The following is a 22433-nucleotide window of genomic DNA, read 5'->3' as shown; positions in this document are numbered from 1 at the left end:
ATAACTATAGAGTCATAAATTGTATATATCCTTTGGTACAGTATTACTAGAAGAGATCAAAGAAAGAAAGAAGAGATATTTTTATTTCCTCTTCTCTTTTTCATTCCTCAACTATTTAATCTGTTTTTGAACCTCATCATTCGACTGAAATACCTTGAAACTCTCAATGTCCAAATTTGATGATTTTTGTTTTCAATCTTAATTCTTTTTTTAGCTAATAATACTGCATTTGACACTATGACCACCCTCTTTTCTTGGAATACTTAACTTTCTCTTTTCTGGGCTTTCCTGACATTGTCCTTGCCTGGTAATCCTCCTATTTGTTTAACCTTACTTATATTTCTCTTTTGCTAGTTCATCATTCAGAATATGCTCCTTAACTATGCATTCCCAAGTCAACATACTAGATTATCTACTCTTCTCTTTATATACTCTATCAGTGATATTATAAGCTCCCATGGGTTAATTATTATCTATGCTATTACTTCCATATGTATTTATCCAACCCCAGTGTCTCCATTGATCTTCAGTACTCCATCACCATTTGCTATTGGAACATTTCAAAATGGATATCCTAGAAACATAACAAACTCAAGTGTAACAGAACTCATTTTTTACATCAAAACAGAATGTTTTATCTTCCCTAAATCCTTCTTTCAAATTTCAATTGAAGGCATCACTAGTTTTCCTATCTCCCAGGTATGTAATCTTGTTATCTTTTATTTATAACTTTTCCTCTCCCCACTTACTCAGTCAGTTGCCAAATTATGACATTTTTAATTCCACAGTATTTTTCACACTGGCACCCTGATTTTCATTCACAAAGCTATCAAGGCCTTATCACTTCTTGCCTAAAATTATGACAGTCTCTGAATTGTTCTCCTATCTCAAGTTTTTTCTCTGTCTACTACTCTGTTACTACTGCCTGTGATTTTCAGTTTTCTATTTCTTCTAGAATCAAATATAAATTTTTCCGTTAAGTTTTCAATGAATGCACCCTTGGTTTTCTAGCCTTCTTAGATATTATTTCTCCTGAACTCTGTTCTAGAGCCAAATTGACCTTTATATTCCTTATCCAGTGTACCTCCTTTCTTTCAAAAGATATATTCTACAGGAATGTTTTGCAATTTTACCCTGTTAGGGCCTAACTTCTTGATATTTAACTAATACTTTGTTTTTACTTTCTTTATCATATATATATATATCTTTATTGTCTTTCTCCTTAAAGATCCTTACGTAGATATTGTTTCATTCATTGTGCTTATATCCCTAGTACCTCCCACAGTGCCTGGAACATAATAGGCACCTAATAAATACTTACTGATGTATTGATACATACCTATACCATAATTTTTCAACCATCCCCAATTTATGAGTATCTCTTTAGTTACACTTCTTTCTAAAGTGCTGCTGGGGGAGTTTTTATTTATTTAATTACTTCCATCTATCTTTTTTTTCTACTTTGGGAATAATCCTAGAACATAGAGATTAAAATATATGTATTTATTGATGATGATAGAAAAATAAAAGATGGATGAAAGTATATCAAAATATAGCATGGAAGAGAGCAAAAGGAAGTTCAGGAGATACAAATATAATGTAATGTAGTTGCTAATATGTTAAATTTAATGTATACTTAAATAAGAATCTTAATATACATTCATGGTATAATGCAAAATTCTATTTTTCTGGTCTTTTTTATATAAGAAAATATACATTTGCTAAATCCATAATAGTAAAAGAAATTGTTTTTAAAAAAATTGGTGAAGATGAGAAAGATAATGATAGTAGTGATCATTCTCTCTTGTCACATTTTTCTGTGTAAAAGGAGAATGTAAAGGGGACAAATAGAGAAAATATACCAGTGGGATATCTTTGAGTAAAACAAAATTAAGAAACATACTTGAAAAGGTAAATAGAATGAACTCATTTCTAAAATTCAAAGAGAATGGATTATAAAGTAGATTCAACAGTATGTTATTAACAAAACTACAACTGAAAACAAAAATTCCCCCAGATTTTAAATAAAAGTTTGAGTAGAATTTATAATGTTCCAGGAAAGTTAAAAAAAATCTGAAGTGGCAATCATCTCAGACAAGGCTACAGAAAAAAGCAGACATGGTTAAAAGATAAAAAAGAAAAGCACATTATCCTTAAAGGTACCATAAATAATTAATTAATGTCAATAATTAATGTATATGCACCAGATGGCATTAGCATTTAAATACTTAAAGAGAAAGTAAATGGACAACTAAATTATAATAGTCTTGGACTACAATGTGCCTTTTTCAGACCTAGACACACCTTAAAAAAAAAGATAAATAACTAAGGAAGAAGTTAAGGATATGAATAGAATATTTTAAAAGCTATATTAACAGATTTTCAGGGATATAAAATTAGAATCAAAAGGGGTATACACATTTCTCAGTTATTATATGGCACCTATAGAAAAAACTGCAAACTTCAAAGGCAAGAAAATCTCATAATTAAATGTAAAAAAAATTATTAAACACATTCTTTACCATTCAAAATGTCATAAAATATATAATCACAAAAAGTATGTGAGAAAAGACTCAAATCTTAATAGAGATTAAATAATTTGTGCCTTAGGAATATGAAAATCAAACAATAATTTGTAGAAATAGTAGTTTGTTTGTTTTTTTAGTTTTTTGCAAGGCAATGGGGTTAAGTGGCTTGCCCAAGGCCACATGGCTAGGTAATTATTAAGTGTCTGAGGCCGGATTTGAACTCGGGTACTCCTGACTCCAAGGCTGGTGCTCTATCCACTGCGCCACCTAGCCGCCCCTAGATATTTTCATAAATGAAAATGACATCAATGAGAAAACATACCAAAATCTCTAAACACTTTCATCAACAGATAATAAAAATAACATCTAAAAAAATTAGAAAAATGTTTTTTTAAAGCACACAAAAAAACACAAAACAGAAATTCATCAAATCAAAACAATAAATCTGAATAATTTTATTAATAATGGAAAAGAATTCATAACAACAGTAAATAGAGAAATTTAAAATTTTAGAAACTGTCTTGATAATTTATATGCCAACAAAACTGGTAATTAAATGTAATGGATGAATGTTTACCAAAAAAAAACCCAAAACAAACAAAATTAGGGGCACAGTGGATAGAGCACCAGCCCTGGAGTCAGGAGGACCCGAGTTCAAATGTGGCCTATACTTAATAATCGCCTAGCTATGTGATCTTGTGCAAATCACTTAATCTTATTGCCTTGCAAAAAAAAATTAACAGGAGAAATAAAAAGAATTCAAGCAAGCTATATAACAATTTAAAAAGAACACAAGGATAAGATAAACTTATGCAGTTCTAGCAAATATTAAATAATAATTTACTCAAATAGTCACAGATTATTTACAAAAATTCAAGGAAGAATTTATCCTACCAAAATCTTGGGACAATACTTTTTATTAGGGTTTGGGGGGGGCAAGGCAATGGGGTTAAGTGACTTGCCCAAGGTCACACAGCTAGGTAATTAGTGTCTGAGACCACATTTGAACTCATGTCCTCCTGACTCCAAGGCTATTCACTGAACCACCTAGCTGCTCCTTGGGACAATACTTAAACCAGAGAGAGATAAAACAGAAAAAGAAAACTATATATCACTATCTCCAATGAACACATACAGAAAAATATTGAATAAAACATGAACAAAGAGGTTCCAGAAACATATTTAAAAGATTATCTATGGGGCGGCTAGGTGGCGTAGTGGATAAAGCACCGGCCTTGGAGTCAGGAGTACCTGGGTTCAAATCCGGTCTCAAACACTTACTAATTACCTAGCCATGTGGTCTTGGGCAAGCCACTTAACCCCACTTGCCTTGCAAAAAAAACCTAAAAAAAAAAAGATTATCTATGTGGGGGGTGGGGGGAGGGAAGTAAGATTGGGGGGGAATTGTAAAACTCAAATAAAATCTTTAATAAACTAAAAAAAAGGTAAAATAAAAAAATTATCTACTATGAGCAAGTTCAGTTTATACTAAGAATGAAGTACTGATATAGCATTAGAAAAACCATAAAAAGAAGTCATTATAATTAAAAACAAAAACCCCACCTTACATCATTAAATTACTAGATACAACAAAACTCTTACAAAAGAACTCAATTTATGTTTCTTAAAAAATTTAAAAGCATAAGAATAAATGGACCTTTCCTTAACAATGTAAACCATTTCTATTTAAAACCAAAATTTTGCATTATCAATAGTTGAAAAATATCTTTCCAAGAAACTAAGGAATAAAACAAAAATATTCACAATCACCAATATTATTTTATATAGTCCTAGAAAGATTTAGCCATAGCAATAAAATGAGAAAAAAGAAATTGTGGGAGTAAACATAGGCCATAGAAAAAAAGGGAAGTGAGCAAAAATCCTGATCCTGCAAGAGAACTGTGAGGGCAAAAAAGCAATACTTTAGACAAAACAGCTTCAAAATGTTTCACTTATCTCTCCCCTCCTTTCTTAAATCACTTTATTTACTTAACAATTTACATGTTGTAGAATAATGGTCTCTAAAGAGGCAATAAATTGACAAACACCTATGAAACAATACCTATGTCAGATCTTCAATATAAAAACAAAAGCAAAATAACCACTAGCCCCAAAAAGCTCAATTCTTATTGGGATAGGGAGGGAAAGAAGGATGTCATGGATACATATGTATGACAAAACACAGGAAAAAGCAAGTAGAAGTTAACCTTGAAGGCAAAGGCATTAACAGCTAGCAGGGACAAGGAAAAGTTTCCCGTAAAAGGTAATTTGAGTTAAATCTGAAAAAAACTAGGTATTGATCCTAAGAGGTAGAAGTGGAAAGGAAGTGCATCTATTGCCAGACATTGAGGTAGGTCAGTAAAGAGGCCCTGAGATGGAAATTCAAGGAAGAACAAGTATAATGCCTATTTGGCTAGATTATGGAATAGATAAGATAGAAAAAAGTTAGAATGGGACTAGGCAATAAAGAGCTTTAAATAGTAAATGAAGTAATTTATATTCCATACTAATGGTGATAGGAAATCACTGGAGCTGATTGTGTATTTGCCCTGGTCAGAACTATGCATCCCCTAAAGAACCAACACCTGTATAGAATATTAATTGTAATAGAGAGCATTATGGGAGAGGTAGTATTGCAATATACAGATATGAGGTGAGATGGGTTCACAGAAGGATAGTGGCAATGCCAGGGGAAAGAGAATAGTGTATGTGTGTATGTGTGTATGTGTGTATGTATGTATGTATGTATGTATGTGAGACGTTACAAAGGTAGAATTGACAGGATTTGATAAGGGAGGATACATGTATGAGTGTGAAATCGAGATGACACACAGCGAAGCTGTGAGCTGGTGTGATTGAAAGCATGGTGGTGCCTCAACAGAGGAAGAGGGAAGAAACTTGATATAGGAGAATGGCAGGAAAATGATGAGTTTTAGCCATTTTGATATACAAAAGATCATTGGAGATGTGAAACTGGAGGTCAAATGATAGAGTGGAGCTGAATAAATATTTTTGAAAATCATATGCACAGAGAAGATCATTGAATCCATGGATCATTGAATCCATGGAAGTTAATAAATTTCCCAAATGAAATAGCATAGAGAGAGGCCCAGGTCAGGACATCTGGGGAGCACCCATAGTTGAGTGGGCATGAGCTAGCTGAAGATGCAGCCAAGGAGACTGAGAAGGAATAGCTGAACAGATAGATGGAAGAATCAGCAAAGAACAGTGTCACAAAATCCTAATGAGAAAAGAATATCAAGAGTATCATCTACAGTGTCAAAGTCTGAAGAAAGAGAGACAGATTTTATCACAGCTGTACATCTCAAGCAACCCATATGTCTTATCTAAAAACTGGCCCAGTAGTGATCAGTTGGGTATCATTTCCATGAATCTTTGACTGTTCACAGAAACTGGGGCGGGGGGGGGAGTGAAACCTCTTTTTTTTCTGATTTCAGGGAATCATATCTGTTCACTCTTCCCCTTCCAACTTGAAGTCTCTAATCTTTCCCTCCAGTTGGAAATTAGATTGCCTAATGTTGTATATTGGTTAATTGTTTCTTTTTAATAAACTGGTGTTAGTTCATTTTTTTTTTAAGGTTTTTGCAAGGCAAATGGGGTTAAGTGGCTTGCCCAAGGCCACACACAGCTAGGTAATTATTATTAAGTGTCTGAGGCCACATTTGAACCCAGGTATTCCTGACTCCAAGGCCGGTGCTCTATTCACTGTGCCACCTAGCTACCCCCATTGTTTTTTAATGTATAAAAATCTGCCTCCTCCCACACTTGGGATCCAGTCTGAAGGTGAGGAAGGGTCCTGGTACTGATTTGCTGGATGAATACAGAAGCTTGAACTTTAGTTTCCTTGGTCATTTCATCTTTCATCTACTCACTACACCTCTCTCCATGTGAGAAAAAGTTGAAGGATAGTAAAGAAGGTGTCTAAGTATCTAAGTAGAGGAAAGGGGAAAAGAGGAATCTTTCCACAATGACATTTTTTCAGTGATATATAAGGAAACGTGCTTAACTAAGCGAGAGGGGGGGGGGGTGCCACGAGAAATTTGAGGAGGGTTAGAAAAGCTGATGTGGAGGGCAGCTAGGTGGTGCAGTAGATAGAGCATCAGCCCTGGAGTCAGGAGGGCCTGGGTTCAAATATGACCTCAAACATTCAATAATTGCCTAGCTGTGTGACCTTGGGCAAGTCATTTAGCCCCATTGCCTTAAATGTCATAAAAAAGTCAGAAAAGTTGATATGGTAAATGGGATAGTGAATCAATTTAGAGAAATACTACTAAGCTGCAGGATCCAACTAAGATTACAGAACATGAATATGTAGGGAATCCTATCGGCATGGTTCCATGATTTTCTCCAGTTTCATCCGCTGCAAGTAGGAAAGAAGGCAATGAATGATGAAATTATTTGTTTCTTCTATCTCCCACATATCTGTGTGTCCTTATTTCATCTTATATTTCCTAAATCCTCCTGTTGAAGTTTTTCATAGACTAATTCGACTGTCACCTCCCTGAATATTTCTCTTATATTATCCCTTTCTTCATTTCCAAATAAAATTATTTTTCTTCAAGTTTCTCATAGCACTTTCTTGGACCTTACCTTTCTTCTTAATAATCTCTATAGTTTCTCACCTTTACCACCATTAGATTATATAAAGTCTGAGAGACCTGGGACTATGTCAGATCTGACTTTTAGCTTCACTAACTAGCATACTGCTTTATACACAGTACATACTTTAAAATTGGTTTGAAGTTCACCAGTGAGTTCTCCGGGGAACAGAGATGGATGGGGTAGATCTGTGCCTGGCTCTTATTCACGATTTCATGAGTGAACCTAAATTTGCTAACAGTTATATATTCTTAGCCCTTGGGAAGACAATGGCTAGGAAAGATAAGTAGTCCTTGTGGGATTTTCTATCACAACCATCTATATTCTTATGAGGTTAGCTTTGCATGATTCATTCTATCACAATAATGTATTTGTTTCAAATAATTTATGATAAGCTTTAGTAAATGTTATGTAAAGAAAAAGAAGCATCTTATCAGCAGTTGTCTCAGACAGAAACAAAAAATGTCATTAAAGCAGATCAATGAAAATGTTATGAAAAGATTGCTTTCATATCCATTTGCTTCCATAATATCATACATTTCTTTTCTATCTTGTAAAAACTAATTTGAGCTTAAAGGAATAGATTCTAGGAGTCAGAACCATGTAACAATCTTTTTCTCTCTGTCCTCATTCTCAATTCTTTCCCTCCTCTCCCCACTTTCTTTTAAATAAGAGAAATGTTTGTTGTAGTGTAGGTAGACCCAAATGTTTTAATGACTAGGCCAATTCACCAGGGCAGAATAGTGCTAGGAAATGTCTTCTACTTTTTTCTCCTTTGAAAAAAAAGAATAAGGAACTATTATACACATGAGGAGAATGACTGTATTAAAAACTGTAGGAGGAAAGGAAAAAACGAAAATTGAAAGCATCCCTTATGTGAAATGAGGCTTTCATGGACACTATTATGCTAACTACTGCTAGAGATATTGATCTTTTTAAACAAAATTCAATCAATATCAGAAGTAAAGGCACCTGAAAGTCAATAAATACAAAGGGTAAAATGCTTTTAACTTAATGACACTGATTCCATTTGGCCATAACAAGGCTCTTCAAGTATTAATGCGTCTAGAGCAATACATATAAGACATGACAATAGCTTGTGCAAATTTATTGTCTTTTCATAGTATAGTATTAGAAAGTGCTAAATACAGAGTCAGAGGACCTGAGTTTGAATTCTGGACTATATAAAGTAAGAGTAGGATTAGATAATTTATAAGGTCCTTTCTAGCTCTAAATCTATGATACTGAGCCTAAATGATTCATAATATTATCACTTTTCTATACAATAGAATAACAAATATGTATTCCACTCTTTTTTTCTCCACTCCTGATTATTCTAAATATTCTTCACCCATTATCTGAGAAATTCTGTAGTGAAAAGAAAAGCAGCAGCAGACCACACCATCAGAAACTATTTAACATGTAGGGTAACATCTGTTTAAACATTTTTGAGAATGTGAAAACATTAAATTTGCTGAGGAGAATAATATACAAAATGAATCTCAGAGGGGCTGCTAGGTGGCACAGTGGATTAAAGCACTGGCCCTGGAGTCAGGAGTACCTGGGTTCAAATCCGGTCTCAGACACTTAATAATTACCTAGCTGTGTGGCCTTGGGCAAGCCACTTAACCCCATTTGCCTTGCAAAAAACCTAAAAAAAAAAAAAAAAAAAAAAAAAAAAAAAAAAAGAATCCCATATGGTGCAACAATTGTCTTGCAAAAACCAAAAAATAAAAACAAACAAACAAACAAACAAATAAATAAATCTCAGGCACATAGTTATGTACTCTATATTTGGGTAATGCAAATCATGCTTTTTGTTTTCCACATAAGGTTATAAAAAATAAATTTTTACGTAAAGTGCTTTTGCATTTTTCAATAATCTTTTCCCAGAAATTTTGTCCTTTCATAAATTTTGGTTTTTAATCAGAAAATTCAACTTTTACCAATTAGTTAGGATTATATTTTTCAATGCATTACAAGAAGGAAGTTAGAAGAGATAAATGCAGAAGTCAGAAATTGTCTACCCCAGGAAAAACATTCAAGGGAAGAGTAGTTGAAAAAAATCACAAATAATGCAGAAAGTAGAAAGAGCATTTAATCTCCTATAAAATTTCTTCATCAGTAAAATAAGAATAATAACATTTAAACTATCTACCAGTTATGGGAATTAAATGAGATAATGTAGGTGAAAGTCCTATCTTAGAGTAAAACTTTAAAAGCTATTTTCCATATCTACCAGTTACTGTGAAAGATGATTTTTTTAGTCATTAAGCCTAGGCATTGTGTTAATTAAAATGAATACAAATAGAAGCAGAAAGAAAGGAAGGAAGATTCTGCCCTGAAGGTGTTTACATTCTTATAAGGGAAGACAACACATAAAAAGATGAAAAATTGAAGATGACGAGGGGAAAGATTAAAGAATACCTAACAGATCAGTATGATAAAGTCTAGAGAACATCCTGAAGAGGAATGGGGACATGGATGACTTGGATATTCTTCAATTAAATGGAGGTTCTGGGAGGAGTCATATAAGGAGAGAGAGAGAGAGAGAGAGAGAGAGAGAGAGAGAGAGAGAGAGAGAGAGAGAGAGAGAGAAACAGAGAGAGACAGAGACGGAGAGAGACAAGCACAAGGGTGGAAAGTGCTTCCAATGGGTGATGATTTCTAGGGTTGGAGTGATCTACCAGAATGAACAAGTTAAGAAGTTTCTGGGGCCCACTTTATTCTTTCATTTACTTTTTTTGTTCTATTGTTCAAAGTTTTCCTCTTTGAAATAATAACTTATGAAAATATTTTTAAAATAGTAATTCATAAATTCACACAGTGAATAAATTGGATTTATTGAGGGGGGTGTCCAGTGAAAATGTTAAACTATGACTGAATGTCCTTTTCCCTAACTAAAGTCCCATCTGGGCTGCTCCCCCAATCTGGCACTCCTTTTCACAGTCTGAGTTCCCAGAGGGCACTGCTACTTGAATCTATGCTTCTACACCTTCTAATGTAAAAGTCAAAAACAAGCAAAATTAGCTCATAAAAAAGGTAATATTTACTAAGATGATGATATATGATAAAAGCTACACAATATTCCCTTCATAAATTGGGTATTCTCCCCCACAAATACAATGGCATTAATAGGAAGAATATAAACTTAAGAAATATTAACAATGGTAATAAGATGTACGTGTAAAAAGGTTTTGTGGCCAAGGACAATTCACCACTCAAGAAATAGTTACGGATGTCTTTTTTAATGCTTGTGCACTCTTCTCTGAAGTACAACTCTCAGTTGCCAAATTCAACTCCCTTAAGAATTCATAACTAACTATTCTTTTCTGACCAAAATGGCTATTTCTGTGTATCTATGTCTATAATGAGTTTGTATTTCTGCTTTTCCCAATTGTACTATGAATTCTCTCAACCTGACTTTACAACTGCTAGTTGGGGTGTCTCCCTCTGAGGTATTATTCAGTTAGATATCACAAGAGATGAGAGAGGAAAGAAGAGAGGGGAAGAAAATCACCTAAGAGGTGAAGAGTTGGGTGCTCTTATGACTACTGGGTGCCTACCTTCACTATTTCTGACTTTCAGACAGCTTGGACTATTCAAAAGAAATTCTGGGATATGTCTAATAAATTGTTGTCCAATGATATTTTTCCCCTTCTGATTCACTCAAAGGACTTGATCAAACCCTATTAAAAAGTTTACCTGAGGGGGCAAAGCCAAGATGGCTACATGAAGGCAGGAATTCCTGGAAACTTGTTCTCCAGAAAACTCCAAAAGCTGTCAAATTATGACTCTAGTCAAAATTTAGAGGGGCAGAACTCAGGGAAAGACTAAGTGATACCATTTCCCAGTCCAAGGCAACTTAGAAGTTCTACAGGAAAGGTCTATTTTTCACTGGGACCAGGGATTAGAGCTGCAGTGCAGCTGCAGCACAGCTGGGCTGCAGCAAACCAACTCTAGCCTTCCAGGTGACCACTGGCCACCTGGGTCCCTGGGGGCACCTGGGTCTGTGGCAGAAGGGGTAGTTTCCAGACCTCTTGGCCCAGGGATCACCTGGGACAGCTTGAAGAGAAAGAGAACTCTGCCACACCAGAGAGTGGAGCAGAGTGCTGGTCTCAGAGCTGTGGTGAGAATCTGTGGTGAGAATCAGGAAAGTCACCCAGCAGTTCTAGAACTCCCATTCCACAGATGGTAAGGGGGTCAGGGGAGACTGCAGAGGTCTCTCTGCTCTCCCTGGGGTAAAACTCTGCTGTTCGCTCACAGTCAGATCCAGGTTGCTGTCTGGGCCCCCACACTACAATGGCAGAGCAGGGGACCCTCCTCACAGCTCCAGGGCAGAGGGGAGGGCCTGTGGTCATTGACATACCAGAGCACAGGCAAGAGAGCAGTCAGAGCCTCGCATAAGGAATTAAGGTCTCTGTGGGGTATCCCAAAAACCCCATAAAGCCTTGGAAATGCAGTAAATCAGTCATAGGCTGAGGAAATGAGCAAAACAACAGAGGAAAGAAGAATCTGACCACAGAAGATTACTTTGGTCCCATGGAGGATCAAAGGATCACACTCAGAAGATGACAAAGGCAAAGCTTCTATACATCCAAAACCTGCAAGGGAAACAGAAATGGGCTCAGGCAATAAAGAGCTCAGAAAAACTTTGAAAAGCAATTAAGGGAGACAGAGAAAAATTGGGAGGAGAAATGAGAGTGATGCAGATAAATCATGAAAACCAAATCAGCAGCCTGATGAAAGAATGAAAAAAAATACTGAAGAAAATAACATACTGAAAACTAGTTTAGGCCAAATGGAAAAAGCAAGCCCAAAACAAGAATGCCTTAAAAAGAAGAATTAGCTGGAAAAGGAGATAAAAAAAGCTTTCTGAAGAAAATAACTCCTTCAAATGTAGAGTGGAACTAAAGGAAACTGATGACTTTGTGAAAAAATCAGGAAGCAATAAAACAATACCAAAAGAATGAAAAATTAGAAGAAAATGTGAAATATCTCATTGGAAAAACAATTGACCTCAAAAAACAGATCCAGAAGAGATAACTTAAAAATTATTGGGCTACCTGAAAGTAATGCCCAGGAAAAAAGCCTAGACTTCATTTTTCAAGAAATAAGACAGCAAAATTGCCCTGAGATCCTAGAAGCAGAGGATAAAATAGAAATTGAGGGAATATTACCTCCTGAAAGAGATCCCAGAAGAAAAACTTCCAGAAATGTTACAGCCAAATTCCAAAACGCCCAAATCAAAGAGAAAATACTAAAAGCTGCCAGAAACAGACAATTCAACTACTGGAGCTCTATAGTCAGGATTACACAGGATTTGGCAGCATCTACATTAAGGGTTCATAGAGCTTTGAATATGAAATTCCAGAAGGCAAAAGATCTTGGTTTGCAACTGAGAATCAACTACCTAGCAAAAGTGAACGTCCTCTTTCAAGAGAAATGATGAACTTTCTGTGAAACAGGAGACTTTCAGATTTTACTACTGAAACAACCAGAGGTGAACAGAAAATTTGATCTCCAAGTATAGGACACAGGTGACCCATAGAGGGGGATGAGCGAGAAGGACTAATTATGAGGAACTGTTTGTATTCCTGCATGGGAGTAAGATACTGATAACTCATATGAACTTTCTCATTTATAAGAGCAGTTAGAAGGAGCATATCTAGACAAGGCACAGGAAGGAGCTGAATATAATGGTATAATATAGTAACAAGATGGAGTCAATGGGTGATAAAGGAAAGTACTGGGAGGAAAAGAAAGGAGAGAAAAAGGGACTAAGTTATTTCAAATAAGAGTCAAGAAAAAGCTTTTTCAATGGAATGGAAGGAAGGTGAGGGTGAATGAGTGAGCCTTCATTCTCATCAAAAATGGCTCAGAGAGGAAATAACATACACACTTAATAGGGTATAGAAATCTATCTTCTAGAGAAAAATGAGAGGAAATGGATGGGATAAGGGGAAATGGGGGGAGTAGAAGGGAGAGCCAAAGAGAGCAAAGATCATGGGAGGGGGTACTCAGATACAACATATTTCTGAGCAGGGACAGGGTGAAAGGAGAGAACAGAATAAATGAGAGTGGGGAGGAATAAAGTGAAAGGAAATACAGCTAGTAATAGCAACTGTGGGAAAAATATTGAAGTAACATCTCTGGTGGAATTATGATAAAGGCAACGCATCCCAGAGACAGAGCCATTGGAATCTGAACACAGACAGAAGTACACCTTTTTTATCCTCTCTCACTGTTCTTGAGGTTTCCTCTATCTTGTGGGGGGGGGATATTTATTTTTACAACAAGATTATTGTAATAAAATAAACCAAATTGTTAAAAAAAAAAAATTTAAAAAAACCAAAAAAAATAATGTAACCTTCACAGCAAAAGAGAAAAAACTACAACATACTATGTAAATATGCTATCATTATTATCATTACTTTGTACATGACAGATTCAATATATATATTAATAAGGAGAGAGAAGAGTTCAAAAAAAGAGGCATATATTTATGGAGTCTGTTCTGAATGTAAGTTTAGAGTTTAGGAGAAAATATACATTGAACAGTAAGACTGTATAATGGTACTGCTAAAGAAAATTTTAATTCATCTGGAACTAGGCACAAGAAATTTAAGCTAGAGTCACAGAAGGGAAGTCATGAAAAAAAAGTTTGGTTTTCCCTATGGAGTTTGGAATTTAGGCACTGTCAAGACTCAAAGAGTCAAATTAGCCAGTAGCTTTCTAATGTTGCCATCAATTTGCAGCCATAAGTCAAGAGGTGGGGCTAATCAACTAGTCCTGGAAACTTAAAAATCTAACTAAATATGTAATTGTAAAGATCATCAAATAGATAATCACTGTGGCTATAAAGAAGAAATATGAAATGGCATTTCCTTGCTTTATTCCTTGGTAAACTAATGGTCCAGAGATATGAAAAATAAAATTTAATTTTAATTTCCATTCCCACCAAAAAAAGAAAAGAAAGTTCATCTGAAGAGTTTAAATTTTTATTCTTAAGTTCTCATTATGGACCCTTTTTTCTATGATTAGGACTTGAGGTTTCAAAAACCAATTCCTTTATACCCAACTTATAGCTTGAATATCATAATATTTATGTCAATTTCCAATGAAATTTAGAAGTAGTATGGAACATTTTTCTAAAATCTTTCCTTGAAAGATTCTTAATTGTAACCATAAGCATCACCCAAACTTAAAGGATAATACAAAACTAACATTCATTTCTATTTTTTTACTTTTAGTTTGAGATTTAATATATTTTATAGAAAAAGTGAGAAAAAAAACCAATGAGCCTTGTAGATCCAAATTAATAAATTCATCTGAAAGTTACTCTTACCCAGCAGAATTAATTTTATACTCTATATTTTGAGAATATTTAATTCCATCAATTAAATGACAAACCTTTAAAGAAAATATAAAAAGTCTACTTTAAAACTGTCTATACAAAAAAACATTTGTAGAAGATTCTCATATTCTCATTCCCTATTGACCTATTAATATAAGACAAATATTTACATTTTAATATATCAGTACTAGAAGGCTAGGATCACTCAGTTGACAAGAATCAAATGAATTTAAAACATATTTTCCTTAAATGAAACAATTAAAGAAATAGGAGCATTCATTTAAAAATGGGAGGAGGGCAGCTAGGTGGCACAGTGAATAAAGCATCAGCCCTGGAATCAGGAGGACCTGAGTTAAAATCCAACCTCAGACACTTAACAATTACCTAGCTATGTGACCTTGGGCAAGTCACTTAACCCTATTGCCTTGCCAAAAAAAATCTTAAAAAAGGGAGGAGGGGTGGCTAGGTGGCGTAGTGTGGATAAAGCACCGGCCCTGGAGTCAGGAGTACCTGGGTTCAAATCTGGTCTCAGACACTTAATAATGACCTAGCTGTGTGGCCTTGGGCGAGCCACTTAACCCCATTTGCCTTGCAAAAACCTAAAAAAAAAAAAAAAAATGAAAAAGGGAGGAAAAATTAGTCACAAAATACTAAAGCAACAGATAGGATTTATAGTCTCAAAAATACTATTATATACCATCTAAATAAGTAGTTCAACATTATTTTATGAAATTTCTTTTTTTTTAGAAAATTTATCTAAACAGCATGTGTCAATTACCAGGCAACTTTTTAATTTGAAGCTAAAGCCACAATCTATCTTGGATGAATGTATTAAGTCAATTTAAACAAACTGCTAAACAATAATTTCCTATTTTCAAAACTTAACAATGACCTCAATCAAAGAATTTTCTCTTCTTTCACAAAAAAAGAGTAATAATAAAGCATCATAATACATTTAAATTTAGACAGAAACTGATCCATATTCAAGTTAATTACATTTTACCTCAATAATAATCACTGATATAAGGAAGCCAAGGCACAAATTATTTCAAATATGGAAAAAGTGAAAAAAAAAACTCTCTCTGTAGCCTTGGAAGTACTGTGATAATTATATTTCTTTCAATTTAGTTATATCTTCCTTTGCTTTGTATAAGATGATATAAGTTTAGCAAAGCTCAATTAATGACCCCAAACTTCTAAAATATAAAAAAATACATTCTTTTTTTTTTTTTTGGCAAGGCAATGGGGTTAAATGAATTGCCCAGAGTCACACAGCTAAGTAATTAATTATTAAGTGTCTGAGGCTTAATTTGAACTCAGGTTCTCCTGACTCCAGGGCCTGTGCTCCTACTGTACTGCACCACCTAGCTGCCCAAAATAAACAATCTTAATTTTTTTTATACATTTTTTATTTAAGGCAATGGGGATAAGTGACTTACCCAAGGTCACACAGCTAGGCACTTTTTTTTAAAGTGTCTGAGGCCAGATTTGAATCCAGGTCCTACTGACTCCAGGGCCAGAGCTCTATCCACTGTGTCACCTGGCTGCCCTAATATCAATATTTTACCAATGTTGTTTGATGATGAGTGACAGAACACTGAATTCTCTAAACAATTAAGAGCTGAACTGAAAGTGAATATGGACTAGTTTCAAATAATGTAGACAAGATATACTTATGTAAAACACTGCTATCCTTGCAATCTTAAGACAAAAGTGAGGAAGGCCCAGAGTATCCTGGTTTCATTCTACCATGATCTTTAATAGTTGCACATGGTCAACTAATAAATTACTATGAATTTGAGTTTTTTGGATCTACATCTAGAGGTAATTCTTTTCTACACCATAATTCTCCCAAAACAGGCTTTATCTAGGGAGACAGATAATAGCTTTGTTAATATAGTATGAGTTAAGGAGTGTTTATGAAGCCTTTACCAACACCTGAAATTTCTAACATTAGAGATTCATTTCTTTATGTTAAAGAGATTAAAGTGTCCTTGCTTCAGTAATATTAAAAGGTCAAATAATCCTGGTAGTAATGACATTTATGCAATTTGTATTCAACTACATATACAAACACACTTTAGCATGCATTTCAAGTATTATTCAATAGGTCCTGGTGAGAATAAAGAGGGTAGAAGTTGAATCAGGTATTTTTTTTTTCAGTTTTTGCAAGGCAAATGGGGTTAAGTCACTTGCCCAAGGCCACATAGGTAGGTAATTATTAAGTGTCTGAGACCGGATTTGAACCCAGGTACTCCTGACTCCAGGGCCAGTGCTTTATCCACTGCACCACCTAGCCACCCCTAGAAGTTGAATCAGGAAGATTCTGTGGGACCATAGGTAAGTCACTTCACCTCTGAGTGTTACAGTCTTTAAGACTATAAATTAAAGATAAATTCTTAATCTGGAATTGCCACAACAGGAGTTCCCTACAAATTAAATCAAAAATCCAGACTTCCCTCCTTCCCTCCTCCTCCCCACATCCCAAAATAGGTAGGTGACCAAAAGGGCAATGAAATATAAGATAGATTAAGTTTTGATCATATCATTAAAAAGACAGACAGACTCCCTTGATTCTGGTCATATTCCCTTCCTCCATATTCCCAGAAAATAAAAGACACTGGGACCTTCAGTAACTGAGATAGGAAAAGGCATGCAAGCAGAGAGGAAGCAAAAAGGAAGTGTGAAATACAGAATGAAACACAGATAAAAATAAAATGCTTGTCTAACCACTGATAAATACAAAATCCACAGTAAAACTGAAGATACAAATTTAGTTTCATTTCCCCTGGTGACAATAATATGTATGAAAAAAAGTCAAGTTGTCACAATCTTTTATCTTCTTGTGAAAAATATGCATTTGGATTTTCCCTTACAATGTAGACTAAGGGACAAATTGGACACAGTTTGCAAGCTAGATTAATGATAGATTACCAAACTACTAAAAAAGAAAGGCTGCACAAATACATCTATAACTCAATTACACTCATTTTATTTTAGGATTTCTTCACTGAACTTTCAAGCTTCATCAACACAAATCTTTTTTTCTCCAGATGCAAAACTAGAAACTGTCTTTCACATGATCAGATACTGAAATATGATATAAAGAAATCTGAGAAAAACCTTTCAGCATGGTTAAACAATTAATAAGACCTTTCATGAATTTCAGGTTGATTAGAAATTTCTGACTCTAAAATAACACTGCAACATTAATTGAAAATTTCCAAAAGCAATTAAAATGCAAGCCTAGATAGACAGAGGAAGGCCTGAGTTCAGTCCTTATAATATGAGGAGTCATACCCTGGGCATAGATTGGGGTGGGCTGGCAGTTTGCTAGTTCTGATTCTGGACTATAGAGTTTTAGGGTATGAACTATGGGACCAGGGGTCATTCTATAACTGTGATGCTGAACTTTGCATAGCTGTTCAGTTAGGTGACAAAGACTGGGGCTAGCAAGTACCTAAAGTAAAGCTTTATTTAGGGGTAAGTCTGCTTATATCCCTGTTATGTGTAGTGTTATTTAGTCTAAACTAAGTTCTGTGTTGGGAAGTCAATCTAGGAGATCAATGAATCAGACTGTGCCCTTGTTCTGTCCAGTACCCAGCAAAAATGTGTAGAAACCTTGATCAAGTCACCTCTGTAATCCCTAAGGAGTATAGAAATCAATATTTTGAAGCCAGCAGCAGGCTCCCAGACAAACCCACAAACCTACCAGTAGTCACAGAGCCTGGCCCTTATACAAAGTCCCAATCTGAAAAGCAAAGCTAGAAGAATGAGTTTAAAAAAAAAGGAGCTATTATGATGCAAAAGATATACAAAACATAGATTTAAAAGAGAATAACTCCAAAACATCTATATGCCAAAACAATTAGAATAATTGAAAGAAAAAAAGCACAGGTTTTGAAAAGAATTAAAATATTATAAACAAATTGAAAGCAATAGAGAAAAGAAATGAGAGTTTATAAAAAAAGACTTGAAGAGAAAATTAACAGCTCAGTACAAAAAGTATAAAACTTTACCCAAAGAAGACTCCCTGGGGCGGCTAGGTGGCATAGTGCATAAAGCACTGGCCTTGGAGTCAGGAGCACCTGGGTTCAAATCCGATCTCAGACACTTAATAATTACCTGGCTGTGTGGCCTTGGGCAAGCCACTTAACCCCATTTGCCTTGCAAAAAAAAAAAAAAAAAAAAAAAGCCTAAAAAAGAAGACTCCCTGAAAATCAGACTAGACCAAAGACAAATTAATGTTCCATGAAATTACAAGAAATATTGAGATAAAGTGAAAAGACTGAAAAATGTTATCTCATATAAAAACCAACTGGCCTAGAAAACTTTAAAAAGAGGTAATTTTTAAAATTATTTGGCTACTTGAAAGCCAGGATCCAAAAAAGAATCCAAAAAAAGGAAAACATGAAAAAAATTTACTGTATTAGAATAAAAAGGCAAAATGAAAATAAAAAGAATATTACCTCCTGAATAAAACCCTCCTATGAAAAATTCCAGGAACATCAGAGTTAAAAGCTAGAGTTTCTAGATCAAAGGAAAAAATATTGCAAGCACCAAGAAAAAAGAATTCGTGTACCAAGGAGCCATGGTCAAGATCACACAAGACGTGATAGCTACCCCTATAAAGAAATGGAAAATTGGAATAAGATATAACGAAAAGCATAGAGGCCTATAATCAAGAACTTACCCAGGAAAACTGATAATTTTCCTATAGGAGAGAAATGGAACATTAATGAAACAGTGGCTTTTGAAAAATTTTTGAAGAATTTCTCTTGAAAAGATCAGAATTAAGTGGAAACTTTGAAATACAAAGGAGTCAAGAGAAAAATAAAAAGCTAACTTTAAGTGAGCAATCAGAAAGGAATATATATATATATGATGAAGTATTTACATTCTAATAGGAGTAGATGATATAAGTAGACCCTCAGAACTCTAATGTCATCAGGGGTCACAGAAATTAGGAGAAAAAAAACTGAGTAGTTTTGTAATGTTTTGATTACCTTAAAAGAAGTAAGAAAAGGGGAAGGGGGAGTGGGGTAAGACTGGGAAAACTTTTATTTCACATGATCATCATGCACAAGTAGAATATAACATGAACAAGAGTGAAAAGGTAGAGTGAGCACCCAAACTCTTATGTCACTTGCACTTCAATTACCTCTGAACTATTCAAGGAAGAAAAACAGCATAGCTGTCCTTCTATTTCGAGGGTGACCACGTCAATCAAATTCGTGGCGGAATGACTAACACATTATGTTTATTATAATAAAGGGAATACTACACAAGGATATATACTATACTATACAAGGCATGCTTCTCATTTTCTGAACCATTCCACCCTCTGGCCTGATTTAATAGGAAACAGAACTATTGGTGATGGTCTGGATACTGTGGGAGTCTCAAAGGAGAATAAATAAAATACACACAAAAATCCAGTATAGAAATACATTCAACTTAATGGGGAAAACAGGGAAGTATTATTCATCTCAATAGAGAATTAGGAAAGAATGAGGAGGGGGTGAATAAAAGAAAGAATAAATTCAAGAAGGGATTAATTAATTATAAACAATCCATCTGGAGAATGGAATAAAGAGGGATTTAAAAGAAAATGAGGAATAGTAAGCATCTATGATTGGGGCCTTATCTAGGCCTGCATATCTAGAGTACTGCATATAGAGAAGACGGAAAAACTGATTCCATCAAGCACAGATCATTGAAACTAAGTATACTTCTCTTTTGCTAACTTCTTATGTATAAAGCAGAGACAGAAAATAATGACAGGAAAAAGAAAATGAAATGGAGATAAGCACATGCTTAGTGATTATAACTGTGAAGGTGATAAATACCTATTAAAGAATGAATTAGAAAGCAGAATCTTTTATTATGTTGTTTATAAGAAATATGAAAAATAAAGATGCACAGTTAAAATAAGGAACTGAAGCAAGGTTTATTATATTTCAGCTGAACTAAAACAAAAGCAAAAGGGGTAGCAATCATGAATTCAGACAAAGAAACAGCGAAAATAGACTTAATTAAAAGATTAAAGAGAAAATATTATTCAAACATCAGTGTCTATTATAGTTTTATTGGAACACAGCCATGATCATTCATTTACATATTAACTATGGATACTCTCACATCACAAAAAACACATAGCTGAATAGTTGTGACAGAGACCATGAGGCATTTTGACTAGTACTAGGCACACTACAAATCACAGTAATACATTTGTAACTTGACAGCATATTGTGTATTGTGACAGTTTTAAAATTACCACTGAATACCTAACATTTCAAATTAAGAAAAGAGGTAGACAGAATCTTATTTTTAAAGGCACAGAAAGGTGTGAATTCAAACCAGATGTAATAACACTTAGGTATGCTAAAAGAATGCAAGATACATTAATATTACTTGATTAAGTATTCATCATAATATTCACAATTTGCAGGAAAACACTCAGAAAAATTAGAAAATTTAAAATAGAATTTCTTTTTTGATAAATAAAATTGAGTTAGTTGTATGAAAAAACCAAACATAATAAAAACATGGTTAATCTGATTCAAAAAAGAGAAGAAGGGGCAGCTGAGTGGCACAGTGGATACAATGCCAGCCCTGGAATCAGGAGTACCTGAGTTCAAATGAGGCCTCAGACACTTAATTACCTAACTGTGTGGCCTTGGGCAAGCCACTTGACCCCATTTGCCTTGCAAAAACCTTTAAAAAAAAAGAGAGAGAGAGGGAAGAAAACCAAATCACCAGCATCAAAGAGGAATGAAATTAATGCATCCACAAGTTATCTTGCCCAACAATATGTCAACAAATCTAACAATTCAAGTGAAATGTAAGCATATCTACCAAAATATAAATCACCCAGATTAGCAGAAAAGAAAACAGAGTAAGAAGCTTAGATGGTCGCAAGGAAACTTCAAAGAGTTTTTATAGCAATGGCTATTGAGGGAATGATCTAATGAAGTCAATCCTAAAACACTCTTCCCTAGCTGACTTCTTTAGGGCAGAGAAGCTCTCTAAAGAACATATTTTGACAAAGTCAGCTAGATTACTGAGAACCTACAAAAGGGAATACTCTTTCATTCTTTTTTAAGTGGCTGAGAAGGTGAATGATTTGCACCTGGTCTCATAAAGATGAGTTTCTATTGCAATTATCACCTTGATAAGAATCTACAAGGGAAAAGGAGATGTTTCTAAAAGAAATAATTATGATTGATTGGATTTATTCAGTTCCCCAAGACCTACTACCTCCTAGATCCTGCCTCCTAGGTGAAACCGTACCACAACGGTTTCAGAATCTTAACTATGAGACACATAATTCTACAGGTGTGGGCTGACCTGCAGGAAACTGGGGTGCCAGTGGTTATTAGGGAAAATATGAATACAAATGGGAGCTTTGAGAGTAGTAAAATATAGATCTACATCTGCTGGTGCCAGAGAAGCAGAAAATGGTAATGCCTTTTCCTTAATGGAGCTCTGAGTTAAGAACCTGGAGTTTGAAGTTGCTAAGAAATTAACTGATGACAGGGGCGATTAGGTGGCATAGTGGATAAAGCACCGGCCCTTGGAGTCAGGAGTACCTGGGTTCAAATCCGGTCTCAGACACTTAATAATTACCTAGCTGTGTGGCCTTGGGCAAGCCACTTAACCCCATCTGCCTTGCAAAAAAAAAAAAAGAAATTAACTGATGACCAACCCATGAGTATGCTAATAAAAAGGAAATTCAGCACTAGGGCACAAGTAGCCCTTCAGCACTATGTAAACCTGAGTCACCCACTAAAGTCACTATCTTAATTGAATCATTCAGTGAAGATTATAGACTCAGTATCTGTGCAGGGTTGTTCAGCAACTTCTATGTCAATTGGTTGAGCCAAATGGAAACTCTTTGAATTACGCAAACCATCCAATTTAGTTAA

The 22433-nt window shown here is 34.8% G+C and overlaps 1 protein-coding gene across 7 annotated transcripts in view; it reads right to left on the bottom strand.

The window, feature by feature from the left end:
- LOC141501316 (semaphorin-4D-like) overlaps nucleotides 1-22433 on the bottom strand; it is a 178744-nt gene that overhangs the window by 90457 nt on the left and 65854 nt on the right. The gene's annotated exons all lie outside the window — the stretch shown is intronic.

This window comes from Macrotis lagotis, chromosome X (genome assembly GCF_037893015.1).
Source record: "Macrotis lagotis isolate mMagLag1 chromosome X, bilby.v1.9.chrom.fasta, whole genome shotgun sequence".
In the NCBI taxonomy this organism is placed as follows: Eukaryota; Metazoa; Chordata; class Mammalia; order Peramelemorphia; family Peramelidae; genus Macrotis; species Macrotis lagotis.
This window is presented reverse-complemented; position numbering and strand designations above follow the sequence as displayed.